Source organism: Panthera tigris, chromosome D4 (genome assembly GCF_018350195.1).
Source record: "Panthera tigris isolate Pti1 chromosome D4, P.tigris_Pti1_mat1.1, whole genome shotgun sequence".
NCBI lineage: Eukaryota > Metazoa > Chordata > Mammalia > Carnivora > Felidae > Panthera > Panthera tigris.
In genome coordinates, this window is record NC_056672.1 from 11,290,939 (window position 1) to 11,304,724 (window position 13,786).

General features: G+C 45.6%; 1 protein-coding gene across 3 annotated transcripts in view; it reads left to right on the forward strand.

Moving 5' to 3' along the window:
- PIP5K1B (phosphatidylinositol-4-phosphate 5-kinase type 1 beta) overlaps positions 1 to 13,786 on the forward strand; it is a 310,428-nt gene that overhangs the window by 41,791 nt on the left and 254,851 nt on the right. The gene's annotated exons all lie outside the window — the stretch shown is intronic.

The following is a 13,786-nucleotide window of genomic DNA, read 5'->3' on the forward strand; positions in this document are numbered from 1 at the left end:
TCATGTGTTCATTTGCTTACTTATCCATCGGATTTTTGAACCCGCTTATGTCCCAGATTCCATGCCAGGCCCCCGGGGACACAAAAGTAGATGAGACCCAGTCCCTGCCTTCAAGGAACTGAAAATCCAGTGGACAGCGGGCCCAGGAACATCTTTTAAAATTATCTCGGTTTTAAATACGCTCTCATGAGGGTAGGGCTTATGAGCGAGGACGAAACTCCTTTACCTGGTAGAGACTTGGCGAATATTGACAATCACGGAAAGGGCGAGCCAGTGGGTGTTGATCGGCAAAACCCGCTGAAATATACTTACGTTGTAACTGGGGACTTCTGCACGGCTTACCGAAGGTGAGTTCTGGATCACGTTTGACTGCTCTGCCCTCTTGAGATGTGCTCTTCGTGACACAAGGCAAGGGGAGAATGAATGCAGCAAGGTAGGCCCCCGTCCCGTGCTTGATTTCCTTGGGTTCACTGCTGGGTATGAGTTGAGGCTCTGCGCTTCGTAGCTGGATCCCCATGGAAGGAATCCTATTAGGGTGGTGTCCGAGGACATGCTCAGGAGGCTTAAAATTGGGAACTTCTTTGGAGCCTGTTGCGTGAGGATCAGAGTTGAGTTCAGTGGTGCTTCCTGGTGGCCGGGATCCCTTCCTGAACCACACGTGTGTTTCTGGAAGAGGAGGAGGGTGTAGGGGATGCGAATCTCTTCTGTGGGCCGGAAGTCAGTAGGCTCCGTGTCTACAGCTGCCGGAGGCTCTGTGTGGCTCCGCGGGGGATGCAGGTGATACAAGGTGAGCCCAGGAACTGCGGTGGCCCCCGTGTTGAGGCTGGGGCACGATGGACCTCATTTTCACCAAGTCTGTTTTCCGCAAAATGTGCCGCCATGACGAAGTTCTCTGTGTAATCCTCCTCAAACAAATAGCTGTCGTGGGATGCTGTCACAAGACAGCTTTATGTCATCACCCACTCTCCCGTTAAAAGTTATTCAGCAGAGAGGCACCTGAGTGGCTCGGTCAGTTAAGTGTCTGACTTTGGTTCAGGTCATGGTCTCATGGCTCGTGAGTTCCAGCCCCACATAGGGCTCTGTGCTGACAGTGCCTGGGAATATTCTCTCTCTCTCTCTCTCCCTCTCTCTCTCTCTCTCCCTCTCTCTCTCTCTCTCTCTCTCCCTCTCTCTCTCTCTCTCTCTCTCTCTCTCTGCCTTTTCCCTCGCCACCCCACCCTCTAAATAAATAAATAAACTTTAAAAAGTTTTTCAGCAGAAAGCATTTTCCCTCTGTTTGGATGAAAACGTATCACATGACCGTGCTGATATGTCTTATGTTATAAAGAGTCCCCGCTTAATTTGCCAAATACTTAAAATATCTAATACCATGTAATAGTCAAACCTCCCAACTTCATTCCCATTCATTCCCCCTCCTTCTCAGTCTCCATTCCCCCTCCTTCTCAGTCTCCATTCCCCCTCCTTCTCAGTCTCCATTCATTCCCCCTCCTCCAGCTACGGCCTCTTGCTGGGAGAAGGGTCTGTGGTTGGACGCTTTCTCTCTTGCTTACTCAGTGGCTCTTGCTTCTGGGTACAGAGGGGGTGGGAAGGACGGGACAGGGCCTAGAAAAGTTTGTATTGGCAGACAGTGTCACAGTAGAGCTGTTTTTGTGTTGCGGGTTTTTGGCATTGGATCTTGCCCTTAGGGGGCCCTTCGGTGCGTTCTTCAGAAACATCCTGCCATCCTGTCTGTGAGGACCTCCTCCCTCCAGCCACCTTGGTTTGGCTGCTGTACAACTCTGTAGTCTCGTTGCCACTCCTTTCTCAGTCTCTGGAAAGCTCACTGGTCCACTCGCTCTCCTATCTGTTGGGTTCCATTGCCATCCACTTGGCCCTCATTGGGCGGAGACTGGCAGAGCCCCCTACGTATGCTCTTGGCACGATCCGAATCTGGGCCATGGCACATGCACATCCTTGGTCCCCACAGACTTGGGGATTGCATGCTGTTCCCAGTGTAGGTGTTGTGCCACTTGGCTTGTCCATCATCAGCCAGCCCGCCCGCCCATCCCCCGCTTTCGATTTCTCAGGCCAGAGTCACCAGCAAGGTCGTGGTGTCTCCCATATTGTGGGAGTCTCGTGCTCTCCAGCTAGTCCCGCTGAAGGCCTTTGCCGGACCGGAATGGGGAAGCCGGCTCTTCTTAGGCCCTCCCTCTGGGACCAGACTGCCCACGACTCGTTCAGTCATTCCCTCCTTGTAGCCACCTGCAGCCTGACATGTTTGCACCCTCGCTCTGGGTGAGTTCAAGAGCAGTGAACTTGGTTTGGGGCTGTGTCTTCTGAAGAAGTGCATCCAGGCCTGGCGCTTCACCTTGGAATGGGATAGCCATCTTATCCTGGTGGCTTAGTTGACACGTCCCTGTTAGCATCCTGGGATACGTTTTTGGGAGGCAGTGCTTATCCTCTCTCTCACTCTTGGAGGCTCACAAGGTACACAGCGTAGAAGAGGCTTCCAGGCCTCCTGCCTGCTTGTCTGCAGCCTCTTCGTCTCCTGACCCTCCTGCTCCGAGGCCTGTGCTCACACTGGGTCTCCCTACTGGAAACTCACTGCCAGTTCCCTGCTCCTTCTTTGCAATGCTGGCTCCCCCTGAGCTTTCAGGGTTCTTTTTTTTTTTTTTTTAAGTTTATTTATTTATTTTGAGAGAGAGTGCAGGGGAGGGACAGAGAGAGAGGGAGAGAGAGAATCCCAAGCAGCCTCCACGCTGTCAGTGCAGAGCCCGACACAGGGCTCAATCTCATGATGGTGAGATCGTGGCCTGAGCCGAAATCAAGAGTCGGTGAGATCGTGACCTGAGCCGAAATCAAGAGTCGGTGACATCGTGACCTGAGCCGAAATCAAGAGTCGGTGACATCGTGACCTGAGCCGAAACCAAGAGTCGGTGAGATCGTGACCTGAGCCGAAATCAAGAGTCGGTGAGATCGTGACCTGAGCCGAAATCAAGAGTCGGTGAGATCGTGACCTGAGCCGAAATCAAGAGTCGGTGACATCGTGACCTGAGCCGAAATCAAGAGTCGGTGAGATCGTGACCTGAGCCGAAATCAAGAGTCGGTGAGATCGTGACCTGAGCCGAAATCAAGAGTCGGTGACATCGTGACCTGAGCCGAAATCAAGAGTCGGTGACATCGTGACCTGAGCCGAAACCAAGAGTCGGTGAGATCGTGACCTGAGCCGAAATCAAGAGTCGGATGCTCAACCAATTGAGCCACCCTGGCACCCCGAGCCTTCAGGAATCTTAAATGTTGCTGCCCCAGAAAAGACTTTCTTGTCCCTCCCCCCCATCTAAATAGATCACCCCTTAATTATCTATCACTGCACCCTGTCCCCTTCATTTTCCTCACAGCCCATATTACAGGTGATATTTTTTCCAAATAAAAATTCTACAGACTCTCCCATCAAATTGTACGCCCCGTGAAGAAGTCCACGTCTGTTTTATTCAGTAATACCTACCTAGTTGGTGCCCGTTAAATATCTGCTGAACAAATGAAGGCATGAATTAAAAAAGGAAATGTGGCTTAAGCTATGATTTCCCAAATGGATCTCCTCTTTTATGTTAACTCTTAACATCTGGGGTCTTGGTTGTGTGGGATTCTGCCGCGGAGTTTAGGCATGCTGATAGGAGCCTAAACTTCTGGTTGTGTACTTTTCTGGTCATTAATGATGCCCCCCACCCCACCCCGCTCACTCTCATGACCTTCCAACAAGAACTTTGTTTTCGGCAAGCGGGGCAGGGCCATCGCCCCATTGTACAGATAAGCACACCAAGGGGAAGGAGTTAAGTGTGGGTTCCCCAAAGGGGTGAATGGCAAGCCTGGGCCAGAGCTCAGCACTCCCAATTCCGTCCTGGGCTTGTTCACTTCAGTCTCCCCTGCCGTCCCTGTTGTCACAGCCGTCCTCCGGCCGCGGTGCCTGACTGTGGCCCCAAGCACTGCTTCCGAATTGTGGGAAGGCCACAGAAGCGCAGCCTTCATTTGGAACGAAAAGACTAGTTCCTGATCCACAGCCCATCTTGCGTGGTGCAGAGGACGAGGATTTTTCTTGCAGATTCTGCCCTAAGAAAGCGGTACGTTCGCAGGTTTCAAATCCCCTCCCTGTCCTTGGCCTCCACAGCTGGAAGTTCATGCGTGATGGGAAGGTCGTCCTCCCAAGGGAGAAGTACAAGCTGGATTTTGAAGGAACGTGTGAGGCTTGAAGTCGGCTGGGCGACCGCCTCCCCTCTCCTTCTTTCCCCGGGTTGCCCCACAGACGGTCCTAACCCCAGGCACAAGTCCGAGAACTTCACATTCTTCCTTTGAGTAGGTTTACTCCACCCAGGGCCATCCAGACTCCCTAGGGCAACATATCGCCCTAGGCGATATGCTTGCTTCAGGAGGAGGGAATCTTATCTCCGACATGCACATTCTCTGGTGTGTCCTATCTGGTTATTATCACATCGAAACTGCAGCTGTTGACGGTTGTGTAATTACTGTCTGTTGATTATACAGTAATAGACCGCCAATTTCATTGGTTAGTGATTACTGCTTCCCAATGCACACGAGAGGCCACGTTTTACTTCACACTGGCTTCTGAACGGTCATCAGTGTTCACCCTCCTACTAATAATGCCTGATATTTGAAATGTCCTCCGGAGTTCGCTGAGCACCTTCCATTTGATGATCTCCTGGGAAAATGCAAGCAGGCACCTTAGGTTAGGGGAGTGGGAGGTAACGCTTTTCTCCGTGGTGTTAAGTAACTTTCAATGTTGGCATGATATGGCTATTTTTTTTTTTTTAACAGCGCGCGTATCTTAGGTTATTAGCGAAAATTAAAAAGTGGCTTTGAGTTTGTAGGACTTCCAGCTCTTTAAGCCTCCTCCTTGTCACAGTCCAAAAGGTAGAGTCATAGTAGATGGACCCTGTCCAGGATCGTATGAAATAAACCCTTGTTTCCCGGCCAGGTCCTAGTACCCTCAGATCTGAACCAGAATATGATTTAATACTACATTGTAAAGAAGTGGGTTGTCTACTCTATGCTAAGTTTGCTTAGCAAACTTTTTAGTGTTTTGTTTATTTTTGAGACAGAGAGAGACAGAGCGTGAGCAGGGGAGGGGCAGAGAGAGAGCGAGACACAGAATCCAAAGCAGGCTCCAGGCTCTGAGCTGGCAGCACAGAACCTGACGCGGGGCTCGAACTCACAAACCGTGAGATCATGACCTGAGCCAAGGTCAGAGGCTTAACCGACTGAGCCACCCAGGCGCCCCTATTTTGATTTTTATGGAGGTGAGACTCATGCGACCTAAAATGTCACCATTTTAAAGTGAAAAACAGAGGCGACCGCCACTATCTAATTCTGAGACATTGCCATCCCTCCCAAATAAAACCACCTGTCACTAAGTAGCCATTGCCTAGTACCTGCTCCGTGTAGCCCTGGGCAACTAATCTGCTTTTTGTTTCTGTGGATTTAACTGTTCTGGGTATTTCGTCGAAGTGGAATCACGCAATACAGGTCCTCTTGGGTCTGGCTTCTTTGGCTTAGCGTACGTTTGCAAGACTCACCCACGTTGTAGTAGATATCCGTACTCTATTCTTTTCGCCGGCTGCATACCCGGTATTCTTAATGTCACAAGTTTTATGGGGTTCTGAAAATTCCAGCACTGACCCCCTGTAGACCCACCATATCCTTCTCTTGGTTGGCATTGCCTTTCTATCTCAGTAAGCTTGGGATTTCAACCCATAATAACGTGCAGATCCTGAAGATGCATGTGCAGGTAAAGCCATAATCAGTTGCATATCACTCAAGCAAGACTCAGGAAGAAAGCTGTAGGCCATTTTCTGTAAGGATTACAAGTAATTCTTTGGATAAGAAGAGCTTCTTGGGGATAAGAGATGTGCGCTAAATTATGTCGAGGATATAATGGATACAAACATTCTCAAGACTCTCGCATCATGGAAATCTGTGCTTTCGTGATTTTTATTGGCAGTGCTTAAAGCACCTGTCGATGTTTTTAAGTTTCTTTGCATTGGTTCCCACTCAGAGCTTGGGACCTGCTGGTTTAAGATCTTTTCTTCGGCCTTTGTAGGTGGAGTGATATAAAGAAGAACATGAGCTTCAGAGGCGGAGACAGCTGGGTTCGAATTTCACCTCCACCCCTTGTTAGCCATTGGTCCTTGGGCAAATGACCTGAGGTCCCTCAGGGGTCAGCAGACGTGTTGTCACCCCCTTGTCCTGAGCTGAAAAATCGCTCTCAAAGAGACCCGCGTCCTCGTCTCTGGAATGTGTGTTATTTAGAAAATAAAAGAATCTTTTCAGAGGTGATCCATTTAAGGATTTTGAGATGAGCAGACTATCCTGGATTATTATCCCTGTGTTCCTAATGCCATCCCAGTGTTCCTAATAAGAGAGGCGGGGGGATGACACATAGTGACACAGACTGAGCAGATGATACATAGACACGGAGAAGAGAAGGTGAAGTCGAAGGCAGAGACCGAAGTGATGCGGCCACCAGCCAGTGAGTGCCACTGCTAGAAGCAACCAGAAGCTGGAGGAAGCAAGGGCCAGCTTCTCCCATGGAGCCTTCCGAGGGACTACGGCCGCTGACACTTTGATTTCAGCCCAGGAGTACTGGTTTTGGACTCCTGGGCTGCGGAGGTGGGAAGGAGTACGTTTGTGTAGTTTGAAGCCGCAGGTTTGTTGCGCTTTGTTTCAGGTGTTGTCGGGAAACACGCCTCCTTCTTTGCTAAGCTAGTGTGTGGCTGCATTTAGCTGGCGTGTCACAGTTCGTTTTCCTCCTTTCTCTCCTTGCGTCAAAGATGGTGTTTCTCGAACTTTGTGTGCAGCGGTTAAAAGTTTTCACTCCAGAACTACGTTTGTCAGCCTTGTCGCCGTTGACCTCCTGGGCCAGATACTTCTTTGTGGTGAGGCTGTGCTTTGCATGGTAGGATATTTAGAAGCATTCCTACCCGGCCAGATACCAGCAGCACCTTCTGTCCAGTGGTAACAACAAAAAAAAGTCTCCAGGCATGGCCAGATAGCACCTGGGGGACAAAATAACTGTGCTAAGCACCGCTAACCTAGATTTGATCTCCGCTCCTTCACTCAAGAGCTGTGTGTTCCCAAGTAGGCTGGACAACCTCTCTGAGCCTCCGTTTCATGATCTATAAAATAATACCAATATCTACCTCACAAAGTGGTTGTGAAGGTAAGCACATTAGATAACGTACACCAAGGCCTCAAAATAGCGCCTGGTACCTAGTAAAGTGTTAAATAAGTGAAAATTTTTACATTATTAACACATGCTCCGCCATACCCGTTTATCACGCTATTTTGTGTAGCTTCCCTTATAGAAATAATGGGCTTTTAAAACCTTTTCCATGTAGTAACTTCTATTACAAAGATCAGGGTTTGAAATTAAATATGCTTCTTTCATTACCCGCCCCTTCCCACCCCACTGCTCCCCAACTCTGTGCCTAAGAGTTGAGGAATCATGGCTGAGCTTACGTGCTCGGATCGCCTGTCAGCCGTGCTAACTCGCTGAACTCTTCCTATGATCCCGGTCCGTGAGCTGTAACAACAAGAAAACCCCTTTCCATCTGTCAGTGATCGTTCTATTATTCTGTAATTACGGCTTTCTCCTCCGTGATGTAACTGTTGAATTCACTTATAGACGTGTCAACGTCTCTATTCAAATGTGCGAAATATTTAGCAGCGTTTAGCAGTTTTTGGTGAAATGCTAGAAAGTGTTTTGAATAGATCCCATCATCTACTTTTGTAAGGAAGAGGAATGTGCTCCAACTGTGGTTTAGGCCATTGTGTCTCTAAGCACGGGGGACACTGCACAAAACAAAGACTCCCTCTTGTCACTGAGCTTGCGTTCAAGCACAGAATAATAATAATATGCATGATGATTAAATGGTAGGGTATATTGGAGGGTGGTAAGAATTTAGGAAAACAAGCAGTCTAGGGTAGAGGGGGGTCGGAGTTCTGGATAGGCACTTGGGGACAAGACGTGACCTTGAATAGGTTGGGAGCATTTTTCACTCTTCATAGAGGTGAATGAAAATGTCTTTGTGGATTGAAACTGATGTTTGCAAATGGACCTCTGCTTTTGATGAAGAATTGGGATACCTGAGTCTTTCCAGGGTGCTAAAACTGTTCCTTCTCCACAGTGCTGCCTGGGAATGTCTTTGAAGGTTAAGCCATGGGGCTTTGGTTTATCCCAGCTGCCGTGGGAATTCTGCATGGGAGCTGCCTCGCAGCTCAGAGCACTGGTATTTACGTCAAATAGATTATCTTTTTAATTCTGGTTCTCTACGTCTATAGTGGATGACTTTGGGCAAGTCACTTAATGTCTCCAAGCCCCACCCTCCTATGACCGTGGTAAGGATTAGAGGAAATAATGCATCGAAAGCGCTTAGACATGTGTCTAGACCATAACAAATCCTCCGAAAATGCGGGCAGTTTAGTTTTCCAGTTAGTACATAGAAAATGTCTAAGGTAGTATGTAAGTATTCGTGGTAATTGTAATTGTTTCAAATCTGTGCTGCCACTGCTCTAATAAACCCTGCCTGCAGAAGGGAAGTCTACATCGAGAGCCTGTGAATTGGCTTTTCGTGAGCTTGGGGTCCAGACACACTTTGAGTGCTCTGTGCAAAATAACCTGAAAGGAGTTTGAAATGAGAGAGTGGAGGCAGGGCATCATTCAGGTAATAAAATCCAGCTATCAAAAAAAAAAAAATGTGATTAATCAGTGATCATGGATGGTTCCATTGATGGACTTTTGTCTCTTAGGTAGCGGCGTGGCTATTCACTTAGCTGGTAGATGCTTAGATAGGCATTTGTTAAATGATGGAGAAGAGCAAGTCACCCCGTGATGCTGAATGACTGCAGATGTTCCCGAGGGAGGGAGAGGCTTGATTGGGAAATGGTCAGGACCGGGAACAGAACATACACGGGATGCCCTGCTGTACCACCAAAAAAGCCCTAGAGGTCATGGACTTGGTGGTTGTACCACACTGTGATGTGCTAAGTGCCACTGAATCATTCACTTGAAAATGGTTGGTTTTGGGGCGCCTGGGTGGCTCAGTCAGTTAAGCGCTCAACTTTGGCTCAGGTCATGATCTCGCGGTTTGTGAGTTCGAGCCCCACGTCAGGCTCTGTGCTGACGGCTCAGAGCCTGGAGCCTGATTCGGATTCTGTGCCTTCTTCTTTCCCTGCAACCCCCCCCCCCGCCCGCCCCACTTATGCTTTGTTTCTTTCTCTGTCTCAAAAATCAATGTTAAAAATTTTTTTCATATTCTATGAATTTCACCTTAGTTAAAAAAAATGAATTTATGACAGTGCCAGGACTAAGACCCCAACTCTGCCATCCCCATGTCTAGTCTTCAAAAAAGTCAGCAGAGAATAGGGCATCTTATGCTGGGACCTATGGAATAACTGTTCTTTAACTTTACAAATGTGTTAAAAGCTTGATGTTTCAGATATCCAACATTTGGGGACTGTTTGCTTGTTTGTAAAATTCAGCCCTGATACATTGTTGACATAGATAGAAGCCAATGCAGTTTCCCCCTAGTATTTATCCCAGTATCTTGCCCGTAGTAGCTGCCCAATAAATCGGGATTGAACTGAATGTATGTTGTTTTCAGTGTTGCCGTAAGTTTAGGTGTAGTACGTCAGTGGAAATGGTGTTGGACTATACAATATTAGCGATCTCGAAGTTCACCTTGCTCTCAGTTGGGTAACCTTGAGGTGGGGCCACTCATATTGTTAGTGGCAAGGCCAGGATGTTGTGTTTTCCTCCCAGTTTTATTGAGATTTGATTGACATACAGCAGCGTTTAAGGTGTGTGCATAATTATTTGACTTACATATATCGTGACATGGTTACAGTGATGTTTGGTTAACATCCATCATCTCCTATAGATACAGGCAGAAGAAAAAAAATTGGTCTTTTCCTTGTCATAAGAAGCCTTGAGTAAATACTCTTGTAACAACTTTCAAATATACCATATGGCATTGTTAACTGTAGTCACATTGCATGTTACCTCCCCAGTACTTCTATACCTTAAAAATGGAAGTGTGTCCCTTTTGAGCACCTACATCCAGATCCCCGTCCCCCCACCCTACCTCTGATAAATGCAAATCTGATCTCTTTTTCCTATGAGTTTGGACTTTTTTTCTTTTGTTTCTTTCTTTTTAGAGACCACATATAAGTGAGATCATACAGTATTGTCTTTACCTAACTTATTTCACTTAGCATAATGCCCCAAGGTCCCACTGTGTTGGCTTAAATGGCAGAATTTCTCCTTTTTATGGGTGCATAATACTCCATTGTGTGTGTGTGTGTGTGTGTGTGTGTGTGTGTGTGTGTGTGTGTGTGTCTGCGTGTGTGTGCACCATATCTTCTTTGTCCATCCATTTGTTGATGGATACTTGGGTTGTTCCCACATCTTGGCGATTGTGAATAATGTTGCTCTTGAACACAGCGGTGCAGATGTCTCTTTGACCTACTGTTGTCTTTCCCATCAGATACAGTCCCAGAAGTGGAATGGCTGAACCTGACTGTAGTTCTTGTTAATTTCTTGAGGAACCTTCATACTGTTATCTGTAGAGGCCGCACCGCTTTGGAATCCCGCCAACAGTGCACAAGGTTGCCTGTGTTCCCAGGTTGTTGTCTTTAAACTTAGTGTTTGTGAAAACATCCGTAGGTAATCCCATCAGCGATAGCACTGGAATATGATTCGTTTCCTTTTTTCTCCTTACTTTCTCTCTAAGATTCTGGCAACCCAATCACGTTTCTAGGAACATAAGACCCAGGTTTCATCTCTTCTTTTTGCCACTGCTTAGCCAATGTGTGTTTCAGCCAGTTCTTCTCCCAAGTTTCTGCTAGCTCACCTATCAAGTGGGAGGAGTAGGGGCCAGGGACTGGACTAGACATCCTTCTGAGGCTCCTTTTGATTCCACCTGCCGTGTCAGGAATTAGCTGGTGAGTTGGTGTTGAGCTGACTTAAAGATGAGGGGTTATTGCAAGTTCTGTTTAAATCGGACCTGTTCTTCATACTGTTTTCATGATAGTGGTTGAGAAAGATCCAGAAGGAATTAATATAGCCGCGGAAGAGGTAGCAAAGGGTCATATCTGGAGTGCGGACGAAGATTCTGCTGTATTTTAAGTTCATTGTAACAACAACAACAAAAAAAAAAAACAAGAAAAGAATCACAGGAAACATACTGCTTTGGAATTTGCTTCTTAAAAACTTAGGATGGTTGGTGCCCAGCTGACTGTCAGTGGGGCATGTGACCCTAGATCTCGAGGTTGTGAGTTTGAGACCCACATTGGGTATAGGGTTTACTTAAAAAACAAACAAACACACACACGTATTTATTTATATGTATATGTATATACACATAATTTGAATAATATATAATAAAATCTAAGATGGCATGTATACATTTTCTGTAACTTTTTTACTGGTTGCATTTTTAACAGGCATAGTATAATGAGTACAGATTACTAGTATTGGCAATGTAATTTAACCATTAAGTGTTATAAAATACTTTAAATAAGCTTTAAACATCTCCAGTCATTTCCATGGGATAAATTCCTGGAAATGCAATTACTGAATCATTTGAGGTTACAAAATGATAGGGTTTTTTAAAATTTATTTTTATTTTTTTAATGTTTATTTTATTTTTGATGGAGACAGAGCATGAGTGGGGGAGGGGCAGAGAGAGGGGGAGACATAGAATCCCAAGCAGGTTCCGGGCTCCGAGCCGTCAGCACAGAGCCCGACGCGGGGCTCGAACTCACAGACCGTGAGATCATGACCTGAGCCGAAGCAGGACGCTCAACAGACTGAGCCACCCAGGCGCCCCAAAAATGATAGGTTTTTTTAAACGTACATGACCAGATTTGTTTCCATCAAAATTGTATTTATCTAGATTTTAGACCAGCAATGAGATTGGCCAGTTTCCTGCTTGTTGGAAAACATTTGATGTGATCACTTTTTAAAAATCTTTAACATGTTGATAACAAAAACACTGTATGAATGCTTTAATGTGCATATATTTGATTTTAGGTATGTTTGAATATTTTGGCTGTTTGTATGATTGCTTCATAAATTGTCGTATGTCACGTGCCTGTTTCTAAAAGCAAGATTTTAAGTTAATTCACAAGAAATTTTTATTGGTTAAGGTTATGAACTCCTTTTCTGCCCTGTGTTCAATTTGCCTGCCTTTTGGTTTTGTGTTTAGTAGTTTTACTTTTCTCGAAGATTGATATTTTATGCTGTCAAATCGCATAACATTTTTCTTATGAATTTGGCCTTTGTCGTGCTGAGCCAGGCCTTTTCCACACCATTATTATAGAAATAGTACTGTAATTTTCTTCTAGTACTTCCGTGGTTTTCTTTTTCACATTTGAAAGTTATTGCACCTGAACTTTCTTTTGGGTAAGGCAAGAGAGATGGGGATCAAGTTTATTGTTTCCAAAGTGAACAGCCAGTTGAGCGACCTGATTTAAAATTCATCTTTTTGGCATTGATTTGAAATGTCAAATGCTGAGTTCTAGACTATTCTTCAACACTTTGCTGCTAAGAACAAAACGCGTTTCAGTTCCTGTAGCTTGAGAGCACATTTGGGTGACATCTGGTAGTGCAATAGTTATTCATCCTCTTGCCCCCCAAATTTATTGAGTATTCTGGACAATTCTTCTAAAGGAAATTTAGAGTAATTTTATCAAGTTCTAAAGAAAACCTCCAGCAAGGTAGTAATGGGAACTGAGTTTCATTTCCGTATTTCTTTGGGGAGAATTGTCATCTTTACAATTGAGCTTGCCCCTTGGGAAGGATGGCACATGATTTCATGAGTTCAAGTCTTCACTTGTGTCCCGCACTAAAGTTGACATGGTTTTCTTTATGTTACTTCTGTTCACCTCTCTTTAAATGTACTCCTGTTTGTTTGGTGTCTTTTTCCTTGATAAATGTGAGTTTCATCTCCATTATATTTCTTAGTGGGTTATTTCTCAAGATTAAGGATATCACTGATTTTCTAAGAATGTTTATTTATTTTGAGAAGGAGACAGAGAAAGAGAGTGAGAGAGGGAGAGAATGCCAAGCAGGAGCCATGCTGTCAGCAAGGAGCCTGACACAGGGCTCAAACCCATGAACCGTGAGATCATGACCTGAGCTAAAATCAAGAGTCGTATGTTTGAGCCACACAGGTGCCCTAGGAAACTATTGAACTTTATGTTTTGGCTCTGATTTTTTTCCCCCTAGGCGATTCTACTGGATTTGATAAGTGGATTGATTATTGTTTTTCCAAATAATGTTAATTATATCTTCCAGTTCCCGTCATTTATAATTTTGTACTGCTTCGGCTAAAACTTGGAGAAAAGTATTCAAATAACAGAGGTGATGGGAGGCATCCTTACCTACTTTTTGACTTTAAAGGAAATGTCACTAGCGTTTCACCAGCCTGTGTGATTAGTGGATCTCTTCCCACAGGACCTTGGCAATTCCAGTCTCTTTCTTCTTCAAATAAAGTACAGTTCATAACAAGTTACTGCTATGTGGCCTTCTTGATGTTTAATGGTTAAACTGTGTGAAAATGGTAACTACATTTGCCTGGAGTTCTATGACTTCTAGGTGACCTCATCAGTCCTGTAAAGAAATACCTTTTCGCGTAGATGCTCAGTGATACTTGGCTGCCCTGCTGAACTTTGCAAAAACCTGTAAGAAATGATTTGGAATACATCACACTCAAATTAGAAGAGTGGGTTAGAA